Source organism: Euprymna scolopes, chromosome 2 (genome assembly GCF_053919585.1).
Source record: "Euprymna scolopes isolate OS-2025 chromosome 2, ASM5391958v1, whole genome shotgun sequence".
NCBI classification, from domain to species: domain Eukaryota; kingdom Metazoa; phylum Mollusca; class Cephalopoda; order Sepiida; family Sepiolidae; genus Euprymna; species Euprymna scolopes.
Window position 1 is genome coordinate 23984378 of NC_136483.1, and position 17651 is coordinate 24002028.

The 17651-nt window shown below is 34.4% G+C and overlaps 1 long non-coding RNA gene across 2 annotated transcripts in view; it reads right to left on the reverse strand.

The window, feature by feature from the left end:
• Positions 1–17651, reverse strand: part of LOC145289760 (uncharacterized) — a 162672-nt gene that overhangs the window by 32796 nt on the left and 112225 nt on the right. Inside the window, exon 3 of one of the 2 annotated variants that reach the window (XR_013869310.1) lies at positions 13582–13686. The exons of the other annotated variant lie outside the window; for it this stretch is intronic. This is a non-coding gene — a long non-coding RNA (uncharacterized LOC145289760). The remainder of the gene's footprint in view (positions 1–13581; positions 13687–17651) is intronic. 2 annotated transcript variants of the gene reach the window in all.

Genomic DNA, 17651 nt, shown 5'->3' on the forward strand with positions numbered 1-17651 from the left:
GCTTAAAGTTAAATTCATATATTTAAACACATATTTAAGTTAAGAATTTATTTGACTTTACCTTTTTGGATAGGATCATCCTGAAAGTATTACCTCAATGTGATAGCTGAAAGGATAATTCACTTGATCTCTAATCTGTGACTTATCTTACTGGTATATATATATATATATATATATATATATATATATATATATATATATATATATATATATATATATATATATATATATATAAAGGGAGACAGGCATGTCTTGTTGAATATGACGGAATTTTCTCATTTTCTGATCTTTCTGCTGATTCTTTTCGATTTGTCAAATATTTCTCTCGGTCTTTGATGGACAAATTGTGTAGTATGTGGCCGAGTGATTTCGTAACCATTTTCTCTCGATCGCTGTCGACCAGTAGTTATTGTTAAAGAGTGTTTTTCAGTTGTATTTATATGGATAATTTATTTCATTTTATTTTGATTGGGATATATTTGTTTAAGTTGTATTTATTTGCTTAGTTATTTTTAACTAAGATTTCTGTCAGCGAAATAAAGATAAGGAAGGATCGTTGTAGAATCTATTTTTGCTAGGATATATACGTATGATATATACGTATGATATATACTTATATATAGTAAGGCTGTGGGGGTGGACGGGATGAGGGACGAATAGGAGGAAGAAAGATATGTCTTCGAATCACCACCAATAAATTAATGATTTCCCCTTTTCATTTTATTCTTTCCATTTTTTCTTTCTTTCTTTTTCTTTTCTTCTTTTCTCCCTTGCGTCTTTCCTTTTCTTCCTTATCTTTTAACCGCTTCACTAATGTGTGTAGGAATGATAGTGGTGGGGCGGGGATATATGCAAGAGAGCAACGTAAGTCGTACATTTTCTGACCACATAGAAATCAAATTAAAAGCATTTTCTGACCACATAGAAGTCAAATTAAAAGCATTTTCATAACTAAATAAACCCGGTGAAAACTGAAACCCCTGTCAAATTCACATTCTCTACTGTTTGAACCTATACTCACTAGTATGTTGAAGATTAAGAGCGGCCATCACACACGCATACAAATACTATTTCTTTCAAGTCTTCCCTCACCTCTATCTCGATCTTTAACTTCCCATACATTCCTATATCTCAACACACATTCAAATCCGCGCCTCTATTGAGTCTTATTTACATATAACAAAATCTTACTTTTCACATTTGACGGAACCTCTTGATATCAACTCCCTGATATTTTCATTGCAAACTTCGCTTTCATATAAGCTATATCGCAACATATTACTGCTTATATAAAAACAAATAAAGATTATACCCTGCTCTACTTCGGTACTGAGTACTCTTGTAATAACCTCGTTAAACTTAATTGGTTACTTAACCTCTGAAAAACAATAACTTCATATATATATATATATATATATATATATATATATATATATATATATATATATATATATATATATAATCTACGGTCACTACTAACATCCACAAAAATACACAACACTTTCGCATATCAAGGAAACAAAATATGCAACATACCCAGGTGCAAAGTGTGCAAACATATTAATACTTATGACACATTTACACCTCCAGGCACAAACACTCAACTTAAACTCCCCCCGCTCACCTACGACAGTCCCAATGTAGTTTACATAATATATTGCACCAGATGCACAAAGGGTAACTACGTGGGGGAAACAGGCCGAGAGTTCCGCTTACGATTCAACAACCACAAACAAACAATTAGGGACAAATCTACACAGCACACAATAGCAATGCACTACACCCTCCCAGACTACAACATAGACTACATGAAATGCGTACTTACAGCCTCCAACTTTCGGACACAGCGAAAAAGAAAACAACGTGAACAGAAACTCATTCTGAGACTTAACACCCACATCTCTGGTCTCAATGAAAATTTGGCACCGCTAAATAAGTATTCTTTTCATAAAATCTTAACCAACCAAAGACATTTTCCCCCAGGGAATAGGACAGAGTGACTATGCACGGTGGAAGAACGGCTTAGCATCCCCAGTAGGAGTTAGTTTTTTTTTTCTTTTTCTTAGCTTCCACATATTTTAATTTTCAACATATATTTAATTCCATTTTCCGAACACGCATATGCGCACACACAAATGCACAGGTGTAGACATGGGTGCGTTACCCATTCTCCCTCATAATACTATAGTACTATAGTACCCCTCTCTGAAGATATACGGGATTAGGTTTAGTATTATTATTATTATTATTATTATTATTATTATTATTATTGTTGTTGTTGTTGTTGTTATTGTTAGCATTCCTGTTGTTGTTGTTGTTGTTGTTTCCGCTGCTGCTGCTGCTATTATTTAACTCCTTGTTTAGGCATTGCAATACATCTAACTTTCAGTTTTATTTCCAACAACCTCTGATTTCTCTAACCAGCATATCGAGTTTCCAATTTTTGTGATGGCTTCTAATTTAAAAACAATGCCTTTCCTCTGTATCTTCCACTTTATGTATGTATGTATGTATGTATGTATGTATGTATGTATGTATGTATGTATGTGAGTAAGCATGTATGTGGGAAAAGAAAGAAAAAGAACAGTCCGAATATTTTAATATGTTTGAACAAAAATAGGAAGAAATTAAGTAAATTTTAGTAAGTTTAGTTATTTTATTTTATTTCAATTAATTTCTTTTTAACATATGTGCGTATATATCAATTAACGAAAGATACTAGAAAGCAATTAAAAAATAAATAAACATGTGTGTGCGTGTGTGTGTGCATGTGTGTGTGTGCGTGTGTGTGTGTGCATGCGTGCGTGTAGACAATCAAGACAAACAGCGTGTCCTAGAATCATAATAAATCTATAAGTCCAAGCTTTTAGTGAGAAGATTTCACTTAGCATATCACCTAAATCTGCTTCTCAATCTCCAGGTGTATATATACGTACTTCTATAAACGTGTGAGTGCGTATCCTATGTGCGTATGAGTACGTGAAGAAGCATATGTGGTAGTGTGTGGGTGTATATGCATTATGGTCACATATGCGAGGGTGTTCGTGGAATGCGTGGGTGTACAATTCAAAGTTTTATGAAAGACTTGGTTTTGAATAGATGCCACACAAGTTGCTGACCATTCCAAGTCAAAACTGTTGGAAGAGTCATAATCAAATAGATCTTAACCTTATTGGCTATACCCATGCCCCTCCTGCTGCTAATCTTGCCCGTCTTACACTCATGTTTCCATCATTCACACTGAGGAAGGTCGAAGGATCGGTCGAAAATATGTGCTTTTGAAAGAAACATTCTTGTATTTTTCAAAAGACTTTTGGTATTCCTACACGTGAACACATAGGAAATAAATACAGAAAAGATATAAACATTTATATAATTTTCGTATTGATTTTATATTCATATATATATATATATATATATATATATATATATATATATATATATATATAAATATAACACGGAAATTACATAATTGTCGATGCAATAATTTATTTCAATCTCATGGTATTTTCAAGCATCTAAACTAGACAATTACATTTTTGATACATTTGATACATTTTGAGTATCAAAAATGTAATTGTCTAGTTTAGATGCTTGAAAATACCATAAGATTGAAATAAATTATTGCATCGACAATTATGTAATTTCCGTGTTATATTTTTATGTTATTGCTCTGTTTACCACATTGAGCTCTCATACCCGGATTTCCTCCTGGAATTATTCCATTATAACACTATATACATATATATATATATATATATTCTTTAGTATGTTGACTATGTTAGTACCTCTATTAAATACTATTTTTTTATAATAGGCTGTATTTTTTATTAATATTGCTTCTAGTAAGTTTAGGCAGCAGGTCAGTGGGCAGGAAAGCCATGTGAGAATACATACGGGAATATATATATATATATATATATATATATATATATATATATATATATATATATGTATGTATATATATATATATATAAAAGTGAACGTGTCTGTCTGTCTGTCTGTGTGTCTGTGTGTCTGTCTGTCTGTCTGTGTACATTTCCCTACACAATAACTCTGTCAATTTCTAGTCTATAGACTCGAAATTTGAAATACCGGGTACTGATATTTGGGAAAATCGATGTGACGGGTGTCAGCCAGAAATTTGGCTGTTAAGGGGTCAAATTTCAACGATTTGACCTTTAAGAACTCTACCAAACTCCTCCGACAATTTTGGGTCTAGACACTTGAAATTTTAGATATAGGTTCCTTGAACCTGGATCTAACTTAATAAAGTGATTTGAGCCCGAAACTATAAATTTTAAGGGGTCATAATAGGGGTCAAAGTTTTAAAAAATTAACCATTTCTTTTGTTTTTTTGCTTTTTTTGCACAGCATACACCTCCAAACACCCGATCAACGCCGGGCACCCCTGCTAGTATATATATATATATATATATATATATATATATATATATATATATATATATATATATATATATATAATTTTCCCCCTTCCGGATATTTAAACTGCATTCTTTATTTTTATTTTTCCATTTTTTTTATTCAAAGCATCTTTATACTATATATTGGGTTTTTAGATATGTATGGCTAGGTTTCCTTCCTCTTATCTATTTGCATTTTTTGGTACCTAAGATACTTAAGCGTTTGTTCATTTTTATTCGCATAGCATTATTATGCTAGTTGACCTATCGCAGAATGAATCTTGTAATCCTAATCTTACTTATTAATAGTTTATCTTTTTATTTTTTCATTTTATTTATCTTCTTCTTTTTTTTTCATATATTAGTAAAAAAGGTAACCGCATTATTTTACACTTTTTTATTAGAGAGCCATGTATTTAACAGCTGTCCTGTTTTTAAACCCTAGAAACAGCTACATGGTAAGCAGCTGATGATCCCCGTTTTCTATTTACAAAATATTATTTAAGGTTTTCTCTTTTCATCCTCATGTAATTAAATTCTGTTTTAAATTGAAGACTTCTGCAAAATCGGCTTATGAAAGCGCTAAGTCTATTTTTATTTAACAACTTTAGTTAATGCCTTTTTTTATCCATATATGAATGAATTTTCTTTTTAGAAGTCGGATTATGTTATGAAGCTTATATTATGAAGCTTGCTTTCCGGGCTGTTGGAAAACTGCTTCTGTGGTACCAGTATTCAAGAAGTCTGGCGAAAGGACTGACCCATCAAATTATCGCCCCATTAGCCTCCTCCCACTTTTTGCCAAAATATTTGAGACCTTAATTAATCATGCTCTAGTCCATCACCTTACAGATGCTAAACTTCTGACTGACAAACAATATGGATTTAGACAAGCCCGTTCCACAGCAGACATCCTAACTGTAATCTCTGAACGTATATACCATTCACTGGACAAAGCGGGGGAGGGCAAAGCGGTAGCTCTAGATATATCTAAGGCTTTTGACAGGGTATGGCATGAGGGTCTCCTCAGGAAAATCAGATCATACGGTATCACTGGTAGAATACTTAACATAATTAAATCCTTCTTAGATAAGAGAAAAATCTAGATTGTCCTCGACGGTCGTACATCTAAACAATATGATATAAATGCGGGGGTTCTCCAGGGTTCTATTCTTGGACCTCTATTGTTCCTGATATTCATAAATGACCTCCCCGACAAAATTGCCTCTGAGATGGGTATATATGCTGATGACACTACACTCTATAGCAGGCACGACAGGAAGACGAATGAACACATTTCTAAAGAAATGGCAGAAACACTAGAGGAAGACCTCCAATCTGTGGTGGAATAGGGGCAAAAGTGGTTGGTCGCGTTCAATGCTGCCAAGACTAAACTGGTTTCATTCAATAATTACAAGAAACCCTCTCTACCACCTATAGCAATGGCCAACGACTCTTTATCTGAGAGTACATCTTTCAAACTCGTTGGCCTAACGTTCACAGGAAACATGAGTTGGAACAATTACATTGAAAGCATTGTCAGGGCCGCTGCAAGAAAGGTGGGCTCTCTCTACCGTGCTAGACAACTACTAACACCTGAAAGTATCATGTACCTCTATAAGGCCACCATTCGCCCATGTATGGAGTATTGCTGTCACATCTGGGCTGGTGCATCTGCTACTAGTCTCTCGCTCCTTGACAAGGTTCAAAAGAGAGTCGCAAACCTGATAGGCCCTGAACTGGCATCTAAGCTTCAGCCTCTGTCCCATCGACGAAATGTTGCATCCCTCTGCCTTTTCTACAAATATTTTAGTGGTGAATGCTCTGACGAACTGCAATCACTTGTGCCCCACGACGTGAGCACCCTCGACAAACCCGACAGGCTGCTAAATCCCACCCCCACACTGTAGAGATCCCTAGATGTAAAAGATCTTTCTACTCCAATAGTTTCTTCCCCAGAACCGCTAGACTCTGGAATTCCATTCCAGGTCCTTGCTTCCCCAACAGTACTGACGTGCAGAAGTTCAAGTGTAATGTGAACCGACATCTTGCTGCCCAAATCCCTACATAGTACTCCAGTAGTTGTTGCCCCTGATAGTAGCCCCCTACACCAAAGTGGCAATTTGCCTTGTTTGGGGTGAAAATGTAATTTAAAAAAAGTCGGATTATGTAGGTGCTAAGTCTGCGATAGGTTTAAGTTAAAAAAAATTTTCTCCTTCCGGGAATTTAACCTGCATTCTTTATTTTTATTTTTGCATTATTTTATTCAAAGCTTCTTTAGACTATATATATATATATATATATATATATATATATATATATATATATATATATATATATATATATAAGGAGATCAAAGAAGTACATACGAATTTATTAAATGGAGATTTTTCGGTATAATGAAAAGGTCGACATAACCCCCTGTACAATGGTTTTATTCCCTTGTTTCAAATTAATCTATAAATCTATATGCATTGGTATATATTCTTCTATTATCAATATTTTTTCTCTTGTATGTATATATATATATATATATGTGTGTGTGTGTGTGTGTGTGTGTGTGTGTGTGTGTGTGTGTGTGTGTGTGTGTGAATGAAAGAGAGTAAAAAGGGAGGAATACATGAGAGACAAACAGATGTAACGTTGTACAGGTTTACACATGCGTTAACATGTAGACACACGGGGCCCACACGTTGTAGCCTCAGTCGCAAAGGAGACAAAAAATAAGGAAGAGGAATGAACTTCAACTCCTGTTGCTGGTTTTTAGAAAATACCTTTATTCCTCATTCTCCCGCCACGCATGACTTCTCGTTACGACTGTGACGTCATCCACGTATCTAACGTGATCGTCTTTTCTTTTTTATAGTTTTTTTTTCTTTTCCCTTACCGTGACGTCATTTCTCACATGGCTCAGTATTTGCATGTAGTCGCCATACACGATCTGTTACACAAACAGAAAAGGAGTTGTTGTTTTTTTTTAATATATCGTAGTTTTCAATTGCATATTCAAATAGAGAGGCGTACAGACAGAAGTATGTACACTTATATGGATGTACGTGCGGATGTGTGGGTGAACAAATACAGCTGAGAAAAAATCATATGCTATTACAAATTAATCATGTTTTTCAAGCGTTCACTACTTTAATGGAGTTGCCACCGCCGTCGCCACTGTCGCCGCCTCCCGCCAACGTGCGTTGCATCATTCTACTTGGTGCATCGTCCACTCCACCCGAACGATGAAACAGACAAAACACACCGGCTACTTGACATCGACCACCGGCTTCTCTTTGTTCCAATTCAATTTATATAACATCTACAGCTGTTGCTAACCCTGTGCGTCTTGCCTGCCTTACGTGACCTTCCTTCACAATCATTTTCATATTCGGAAGTCAAAAAAAAGCATTTGTTGTTGAAATATAAAGTTCCACAGCGTTATTCAAATGCTTACAAGAGAAGTCCTTTCTTCGACTACCATTAAAACTTTTTTGTTTATTCATGGTTAAAGATCAATCGTGTATTTTTTTTTTTTTTTTTTAATCTTATAATGTCATGACATGGGGAAACCGTCTCATCAATTTGCTGTTAAGTACCCTTGAACATCAAAGTGTCAACAAGTCATTCCTGCAAATACAGAACATACAATGCCTAGTCTTCATATATATACTCTCTGCTTTAATTTTTCTTATTTTATTTTTGCTCGGATGGGGTATTCTACCGGATGACAGACATTCTATTTAAGTCACTCAAACTGAAAGATGTTTTTAATATTCTAACCGTTCCTTTGAATACAGTTGTTTGTATGTCTTTTGCACTTGGTTCGCCGGGTTTATTCGCAGGTAATTTTCCCGTATGTATTCTCATATATCTTTTTCGCCGGCTACTGACGTATTGACTATGTCAGAGAAGTGTATTTATTGCCCTTATTTAATTACTTCTCCACGAGGGCAAAGTTAAACATTAGGTCGGTTTTTAATATAGGAGAAATCTAGCCCCCAAAAAGGATTGGGACAAAAATAAAAAGTATCTAAGTTTAGAATTATTTATCCTTCAGTAACCTTGGGCAGAAACGATAAATCCGTATTATTCAGATTATTTGGATAACTTCGTATCTTAAGTGATATTTTCACTACGTTTTGGTTGATGTAACCTTCGACCTTCTTCAAGTTCTCTTATCAAATTTGGGAATTTTTGTTAAATATGTTGAACTCAGGAATCTGCACGGAATTTCGAACAAAACCCTTCATTTAATCCACGAGGGTAGCATGTTCTTGTTCCATCAACCATAACTGTGTAAAAATCCCAAGTAATTTATAGTTGTATTGTGAGTATCGCTCGCACTGAAAATTGAACCTTCAACCTCCAGAAGAGAGTGATTTACAAGAGAATTTTAATAAATACGCAGAGAACAACAAAAAATATGGTATAGCAAAACGCATATTAAACTTTACTCGTAGCCAAAAGAAAAAATATCACAATCAATTTCAGACTGTATTTGATCATTTCGCAATACAGGGATAAATAAATAGATAAAAAATATATATATATAATAAAACAATTCTGCATGAGAGAGTTTTCTCACGAATTTTTAAAAATTTTATGATGATTATCAGGCGTCTGATATTTCGTGCTATTTCTTAAACCTGACTTTTTTTTCTGTTGAAAAACTGTACTACTATTTAAAATATTCCACTTAAACTGTGTCCATCGCTTTATTGCAGATTACAAAATAATCAATAGTTCAGTAAATATAAGTTATAAAAAGCTGAAAATTACACCATCCAAGGACTGTATTAAGGTGAGATAAATCCTAAAATTTCATCAAAATTCATGTTATATTTAAAAAGTTATGTTATTTTTTTAATATTCAAGGAATTTTCACCGTCCATCGCTTTATTGCAAGTCTTCTAAGATAATGTTTTAGCTCAATGAAACAATACCAAAGCATCATAAATTTATATTGAACACATTTTCTGGGGAAAATTAACAAAAACAAAGGCACATCCCGAGGGCTAAGTGTCAAACAAACGAATTATTTGTCCACATATCCCCCATGTTTTGAAATTACATTAAACAACCTTTTGTCCACCGAGGAGGTCAATTGTTTGATCTGAGATGGAGTAATGGTTCTGGCAACGTCGACTATTTTGTTCCAAAGGGCATCCTTCGAAGAAAACTGCTCTCCTCCCTCATAAACTCCTCGTTTCAATATTGACCATAGGTGTTCGATGGGGTTAAGGTCCGGAGAACACGGTGGCCAGGACATGAGGGTTTCTCCAACAAAGCCCTGAGATCCAAGGAAGGATGTAGTTGCTTTAGCAGCATGAGATGGGGCATTGTCATGCATAAAAATAATCTTAAAACGACATGACAAGGGAAGATCATCTAGCCATGGTAACAAATTCTCATTTAGAAAGGCAGTGTAGGCATTGCTGGTGAGCTTGACACCTTCTGGCACTCGGAATGTTCCACATAGCTTATCCCCAATAATTCCCGCCCAAAACATTATGCCTCCACCTCCCTGTTGGCGACGAAATCTATAAGGCGTTGGAGTTCCATTTGGATTCCAAACTTTGGCCCATCCGTCCGGTCCATCAAGGGTAGCACGAGCCTCATCTGTAAACAGAACATTTTGGCAATCCATTTTCATATATTTTTGTGCCCAAGCCAATCGTTTTTCTTTGTGGGCTTGGCTCAATGGAGGCCTTGGAATAGGATTGATGTTCCTTGCCATTTCATTCAGTACATTGCATCGGGCTTGTCTGGACCTTGGTATGACTCCAGCCCTCGCAAAAATTGTTGCACTGGTGCTGTTTGGGTTGCGCACAATCTCTCTACGAATTTTTCGAAGATCCCGATCAGAAAGGTTCCTCCTTGTGCCCTTATCTTTCCTGGACTTGATGTTGGGGTTCTTGACGAATGTAGCTAAAGTTCGGGGATCCCTTTTTAGTTCTGTGGCTAAATTTATGATCGAGAGTCCTTCTGCTAGTCCTGCAATAATCCTCTGCTTCTCGGTAGCTGTTAAACGTCTTTTTTTTGGCATTTTATGAGACCTGCAATAAAGCGATGGACGGTGAAAATTCCTTGAATATTAAAAAAATAACATAACTTTTTAAATATAACATGAATTTTGATGAAATTTTAGTATTTATCTCACCTTAATACAGTCCTTGGATGGTGTAATTTTCAGCTTTTTATAACTTATATTTACTGAAATATTGATTATTTTGTAATCTGCAATAAAACGATGGACACAGTTTATACTGTAAACTAGCTCAATCCTATTATTAACACATCAATATTCTTAATACTATATTTTATGCATGATTTATCAAATGATTCACAGTCTAGGGTTTTGCTGGCTGTTTGTTCTCCATATAAAAGACGGTTATCTATTCTAATTCAGTCCTTTGAATTTCGGTATATAAATATATAAATCTAGTCTATATATCTACGAGCAGGCTACCCGGCATTGCCCGGTCGTAAAATACGTTTAAATATGATATTTTGAATTAATGCAGATTTCGTATTTATTATTATACGTTATTGGATCCAATATATAGTAATGATTTAAAAATGTTTTTTAAAAATTACTCGTGCGCTACAACCAAGAATCAAAACCAAAACGTTTAGCTTACAATTTACTTTTTCCTTTGGCGTTAATGCCTAAGCTAAGAAGACATGTTTGCTTCAAAGGTAAAAATTAAAACATTAACCAATAGCTATTACGTTACGCATGCATATTCGTAATGCCATCATTCGACCTTCACCTGGCAAATTCCATTTTTTTTAACACTTTTGCACAAATATAAAATTTCGCCTGGGTTCGAATACCCTATATATTAAGTTTTATGTCTGTATATCAAAAAATGACAGAAGAGTTTGCTAGGAAACATTTTTAAACAAATATATATATATATATATATATATATATATATATATATATATATATATACGCATACATAAATATATAGAGAAAGAGATTTGTGTTTGGTATAACTGTTTTACGAAAATATTATGCAAGTATAAATCATGAAGAATACCTGCGTGAATATAATTACACGTAATAGTTTACTAAAAATGACCATCCCATCAGAAAACCGAAAAAAAACTAATAGGGAATTAATTAAAATGAATGCAAATTAGCTAGATCTTTTGCAGATGAATGCAATTCCACGACCCATATATTTGTATTTTCTTTTTAATATTTAGAAAAAAAAGGGGTTTTAATATGAATATCAATTCACACACACACACACACACACACACACAAAAAAAAAAACAGATTTTATGGAGTATAGATAAAATGAGAATGTGTGTGAGAACACTTCTCAACCTATATACTCAACAAATTTCTGATCTACATACTTGAAACTTGGTATCTAGGGTATTCAGACATGTGGAAAATTGTGTGATCGGTTTTCATTCGGAAAAAGGGATTCTAAGGGGTTAAAAATGTAAAAACTGGTACGTGGAAGTTATCTATTTCTCAACTGTTTCATAACTGCGCATGCGTGAATCGTTCATATGACAAATTCCTTATGTTAAGAATAAGTAAGTTTGAAAACACTTAGTAAAGACCATGTCAAGCTGGCCTAACGGTTACCGTATTTGACTCACTGTCTTTAGGTTTTGGTTTCGATCTCAGCTCGAGTACTTTTTTTTTACTTACAAGAAGTGAACTGTTAAGAAAAAAAAAACATGATACTCGCATACACAAATTTCAGTTTCTGCATGAATTAAAATATAATATTTATGCGTATTTTACGACCGGGCAATGTCGGACGGCTTGCTAGTATATAAATAAAAGTGAAATGCTATTATCGACTATGGTATGATTTCAAATCTATGTATGGCTATTTGCCTGAGTTAAGATGCCACCAAATTAGAGACGGGATCAGGGGAAAATAAAATCTTAATAAAAATAAATATTTGATTATTTGGGAAATTATAAATTGGAAAGTCAAAAAAGTAATAAACAGTATGTCATTTGAAGGATTAAAGTTATAATCCTAAACCAGTTTAGGTAAGGAGTTCAATTATTTGCTAATATAAAATCTGCCTATTAAAGTTTCTTTGATCCAACGTTCTTATGCATAAAAATTCTCGTAAAACTCAACAAGACACACAGCAAGTGATTGACTACGTTATGCGTCGCTCATTTGAACTAGAAATCTTTTTTTACATGAGTGTCACCACTTATCAAGGCTCAAAGGCCATTCGAGGAAAGGGTTAATGAGTGTACGGTAGTCATCTGGACAACATCGTAGTGACCGATAATAGAGGAAATTGGGTATAATTTGATTATTTAAGAGAACGGCTCAAAGTAGGACTTGTTTACATTCGACTTGAAGCCGGTCATGTTGCAGTAAGCTGAAAAGCAGGCCAGTTGAACAAAGTTCCATAGGCGGGCAATTCTAAAAAAGAAGCTTTGTTTATGGAATCTGCGTTTAGATGAAGAGTGGGGGAAATTGTTGATAGTGGTTGTAGCGTGTGTTTTGCGTGTGTGTATGTATGTGTATGTGCGTGCGCGCGCGTGTGTGTGTGTATGTGTGTGTGTGTGTGTGTGTGTATGTGTGTGTGTGAAAGTTTCGCAAAGGGGCAATAGATTGGCACTCAGTCGAGCTTAAAAATAATGATACAGCATTGAAAAAGGACTGAAAATGTGTAGCATTTTATTTTCTTACAGCAGACCATGGCGATTTTAACTATGGCCTCAAACTGGTATCCCATAGTCCAGAATATATACTTCATCTGAACGTATCATCTGGTATAGCGCCAGCAACAAACAGATAACCTCAATACTAAGATGGAAACTAAAATTCGCTGATAACCTCAAAAACAAAAAAAAATGTTTCAGATTAAAAGATAAATTATTTTTTTAAATGTTCAAAATGCGGTGACAAAAAAAAACGATATTAATACAAAAAAGAGTAGGAAGAACGACATATGTGATACGTATTGAAAAATGAAAGCACAAAGATTAATTAAAACGCAGATTCGTTGAAAATGTTCCTATTTACCTGCCTCTCCACGAGGGCAGAGTTAGACACAAGGTCGGTTTTAATGTGGAGAAAATCCAGCTCCCCCAAAAGGGGTACTCTGGATAGGAGCAAAAATGAAAATCGTTTCAGTCTAGAAGAATTTCTCTTATACTGACCGTTTTTAGATATTTTTGTTTCCAAGACTTCTTCAGGTTTTCTTACTTCCATTTATCTTAAACCAACATTTACTGGCCTTTATACACGTTGAGACTCATTTTGTTCTACAAACAAAAAAAAATAATTTAACACATAGGGCTTTGATGATTTGTTCCAAAGTTAATCTGGATGACAAGCTTAATTCATTACTAACACCCTTTGCAACGATGGCTACCCCTTAAATATTGTTGAATCTACTATTAATAAAAAAAAAGTATCCAATTTTTACAAATCTAAAGAAACTGTAGTTAATCGATGTCTTTTCTACCTTGGTTACTAATTTTCTAAGCAAATCTCTTTGTCTGTACAACGGTGTTATTTTGCATCAAACCCACGCGTTGTTTTTTTTTTAACTTGACCTATGTTGTTGTCCATTTGCAACGATGTTCTTCCCTCCAACTATAATAATTCTATTATTTATTTATTTATTCAAATGTAGTAGTAGCGCGCACTATGTTGGACGGACATTGCAAAGATTGGATATTCGTTTAAAACAGCACATGACATCAAAGATTCGTTATGCAAATTTTTTACCTTCGGATGCTCTAGGTAATATGTATGGTTCTTTGATTTGCTAGCACCTTATAAATAACCATACGTGTGCCACGATTTTGCACTCACCCTTTCATCTTAAAATTCTAGGAACTATTTTTATTAAGTCCTTGAGACCTTCACTTTGCAAGCAAAAAAAAATCTCTTAGAACTTAATTTAATTTCTATGTTATATTTTCCCCGCTTATTTTTTATTTATTTTTTCTCCCCCGCCATATTCATAACAATTTTTATCGCACTTTTTCTTGATTTAGCTCTGTTGAGCGAGGAACGAAACCTAGTTAGCTAGCCTTTATTTTCATTTTTTTAATCATTATGTTAATTGGTCTATATGTAGCCATAATATATATACATATGTATGTATATATATATATATATTATTTTTTAAAACAGTAATCTACGTACACTCGTGTTTCGAGGTAACTACCTCTCATCAGCGTAGCTCGACTGTTACTTCAGACCATGTTTACCACAGTCCGGCATCTTAACCGTTAGGCCACGAATCCTAGTTTACGTTACTGTTTATTTCAATCGCTTATAAATTTAGATTCGTTGTTGTTTTTGTTTTGTTTTGTTTTTTTCAAACGATAAATACGCTTAATAGTGGCTTCGCCTCGAAGCTCATATTTTACTTAGAAAGTCGCTCATAATTTGTTTGGATGTATATAACATTTTTATTTATTTATTATTTTTTAAAACAGTAATGTACTTTCTAAGTAAAAAGTGAGCTTCGAGGCGAAGCCACTATTAACCGTATTTATCGTTTGGAAAAAAAAAACAAATATATATATATATATATATATATATATATATATATATAGAGAGAGAGAGAGAGAGAGAGAGAGAGAGATAAAGATAGATGGATAGATAGATAGATAGATAGATAATTATTTCATATATCCACATAAAAAATCATCAATGTATCAATTTTCAGTATTTACTCCAACAATTCTAGATACATGAATAAGCCAAGGTAGTATATTATAAAACGTATATGGTAATTGAGCTACACAGAGTATTCTGTATTTCATTCACAGAAGAAATAGCCAGGCTAAAAAAGTCATTTAAGCTTGACGATGCCCCAAATTTTATGTGACCTTAACTTTGAAGTTCGATTAAATTATATTATACTTTAATCATTTCTTAGTTTGTGTCAAGTTTGACGATGATCGGTCCAACGATGTGGACGCGAGGATGTATACAAACTCAAACGAACAAACTTATCAACAATCAAAATCAACCAAAAGCAAAATTCTTCAGAGGTAACAAAGGAAAATCAAAACGTTTTGATTTTAAAAACGATTTGAATGCAACATTTGTTTTTCAACGGAATTAAAAGTAATATTCCGTCTGCATGCTTCTCACCGGACTACAACTTGGATGTGTTCAAGTCTAACGTTCCTAATGAACCGCCCCCTTAAGTAAACACTTCATCAAATCTCCACACTAACGGAATGTACTTGCAATAACCCTTATCCCTGAGTGGCTTCCGGGTATAGATAAGTGGTGATCACTGTCTAAAATATATATATATATATATATAGATATATATATATATATATACATTTATTTAATTTTGCTCTAACATGGTGGCCTTCCATAATGTTGACATCGAAGTGGAGACTCTAAATTAGACGTGGCCTCATAAATCAGTAGTAGTAGTCGAAACTTACATTTCTGTTTTTTCTCAAGTGAATTTTAATGAAATTATAAAATACTAGCCGGCCCGTCCCGGCGTTGCCAAGGAAAAATGTTAATTGCCAGCTTAAAAAAAAGAAAACGTTTTATGCCTACCATACGTTGCCCGTTAGCCTTTGTATTTTGAAATATCGTGAAATCGTTTGCGATTGTTTAAAAATCTTGCCATATTATCAGAAAAATGCTCAGATAAAATAGATCTAAATATAGTCAATGATACGAATATATATTTTTAAATAGGAATTTGTGAAAATTAGTTTTAAGTTCCACATTTCATCTATTTTAATTGCATACAGATAAATAATATTATTTTTTGTGTATAAAAATCTAATGCAGACATAATAAGAAAACAGATTTATCTCCCTTACCTCTGAGTCTTATAGGAAGGTTTTATTTTATTTAAGAAATTTTGTTAGAAACGGAAACTGAACTAACTTGTTATATAACACACAATCTAAAAATAATCTAATTTATAAAACTCATTATGTCTGTCTGTGTGTCCGTCTCCATATTTTCAAACTATCTCTTCCGAAACTAAAAGTCGCAGAGCGGGAGTTTAACATTCTCAGGCAATATGAACTGAAACAAATACGTTGAGGGCATTGCAAAGGTTGCTGCAAAAAAGTGGGTTCTCTCTATCATGCTAGAAGACTACTCACACCTAAGAGTATCCTGTACATCTGCAAGGCCACCATTCTCCCATGCATGGAGAATTCTACCACATCTGGGCTAGTGCATCTACCACTTTTTTCTCACTCTTGGATAGGGTTCAGGCTCAAAAAAGACTTTCATCTAATAGGTCCCACTTTGTCGACTCGATTTCAACCCCTGGAATGTACTCTAGTGAACTCGTTTCACTTGTGCCCATCGATATACAAATCACCGAAAAAAAAACACTTAGCAACAAAATCACACCCCTTTCTTTTGACGTTTCTAAATGCCTGAAAGCTTTCTAATCTAATTGTTTCTTCCCTCGACTAGCTAGACTTTGGAATTCCCTTCTTGCTACCTGTTTCTCTTGCTGTACTTATATGCAGAAACTTAAATGTAACGTAAACCAGCATCGTGTTAATCTTTCGTAGGCATGCTCCTAAATAGTAGCCACTTACGTCCAAGTGGCGATGTGCCTTGTTAGAGGATGAACGTGATTTTTTTTTTTAAAAAGATAGTATTTATAGGAAAACAAACTGAGATTTGCAACATCACGTATGTAGAGAGAGGGGGTTTTAGAGAAGAAGAAGAAAAAGTAGGGCCAATCAAATACGTTTTACATCTTGTCAAGAATCCTCAAACGAGACAGATTCACCATCAGAATATAACAAGAGCATTTCATACATGGTTTGATAGTAGATTTGCGGATAGGGAATAGCCTCGAATGTGAGAAAGTGTTTAGAGCAATAGAGAGAATCGCTTTTATGAGATAAGGACATAAATGGATGGTGACATTTAATGCTAGTGAGACGAAGCTGCTCTCCTTCAACAATTACAAGAAACATCTACAACCACCGATATCAAGAAAAATAACACCCTGCCTGAGAACTCTTCCTTTAAACTCCTCGGCTTAACATTCACAGTAAATATGAACTAGAACAAATACATTGACATTGCGAAGGCTGCTGCAAGGAAGATGGGCTCCCTCTATCAAGCTAGAAAACTACTCACACCTGAGAGCATTGTGTACCACCATTTGCCCGTGTATGGAGTATTGTTGCAACATCTGAGCTGATGAATCTACCATTAGTCTCTCCCTCTTGGATAGTGTCCAAAAATGTGTCGGCAA